At 44.1% G+C, this 908-nt stretch overlaps 1 non-coding gene across 1 annotated transcript; it reads left to right on the top strand.

Moving 5' to 3' along the window:
• Positions 1-497: 497 nt before the first annotated feature.
• TRNAK-UUU lies at positions 498-570 on the top strand. The gene has a single exon. It is a non-coding gene; the product is annotated as a tRNA-Lys (tRNA).
• The last annotated feature ends 338 nt before the right edge of the window (positions 571-908 follow it).

Here is a 908-nt window from a genome sequence, read left to right as displayed (position 1 = left end):
TAATAAAGCAACAAGCAACGCCGCTCCCGTGCGCTCATCCCTTGCTTGTTCTTGAGCGCTAGTCATTCATCCCTAGCTGGGTTCTTGGGATATCTTGATTCTCTTTATGATGATGTAAGGGTCGGCAACAATGAATAAGGAATCGATCGGAAGTTCACGCCAATCGATCTTCTGTAGGAGTAGGAGGTAGCGGGAATCCCCCTTTCTTCGTTTAGAAGAGTGCTGGACCTCCACAACGTCAAACCATAGAACACAGCTCCTTTCGGTCGAACCGTAGGAAAGACGACTTTACCTTTCTCATAGATAGTCTGAGTTCGAGCTACTGTAATCTCCCCATTGACCTTCTTTTTTAGATAGAATCCTCAATGAGTGGAAAGGACTCCCAAACTTGCTCCACAGTACTATACCATACAGAGCTGTGACCTTGTGATATGATAAGAAGAAAAGGGGCCAGGCCGCCGTCTTTTCTTTTCCGCACCAAGCCTTCTTGTAAAATTGGGTGTATAGCTCAGTTGGTAGAGCATTGGGCTTTTAACCTAATGGTCACAGGTTCAAGTCCTGCTATACCCAAAACAAAAAAACCACTCTTGTATTCGTAAGGATGCATAATAGCCTTCAAAGAGCACTCTTTAGCCTTGAGAAAAGCCCCTTTCTCATCAACATCTTGACTTCACTTGTTGTTTGAGGTATGTATAAAGGAGATCAGATCTGTCCCGGGAATCGAAGGATACAGAAATATGGAATCGAGCACAGATTATAGGAAACAAGCAAACAAAACAGGTTGGATCCCATCTTTAACTGCACAGAGTAGCAGCCTACTATTTATTGATGATCTTACCTTCCTGAGAGTTGAGGAACAGCAGATGAGATAGCCGAAAGGGGGGACCCCAGGTAATAAGTTTCCTTTT

The sequence above is a fragment of the Triticum urartu genome, chromosome 4, assembly GCF_003073215.2.
Source record: "Triticum urartu cultivar G1812 chromosome 4, Tu2.1, whole genome shotgun sequence".
Classification (NCBI taxonomy): Eukaryota; Viridiplantae; Streptophyta; class Magnoliopsida; order Poales; family Poaceae; genus Triticum; species Triticum urartu.
The sequence above is the reverse complement of the archived record's forward strand: the minus strand, read 5'-3'. Positions and strand labels throughout refer to the sequence as shown.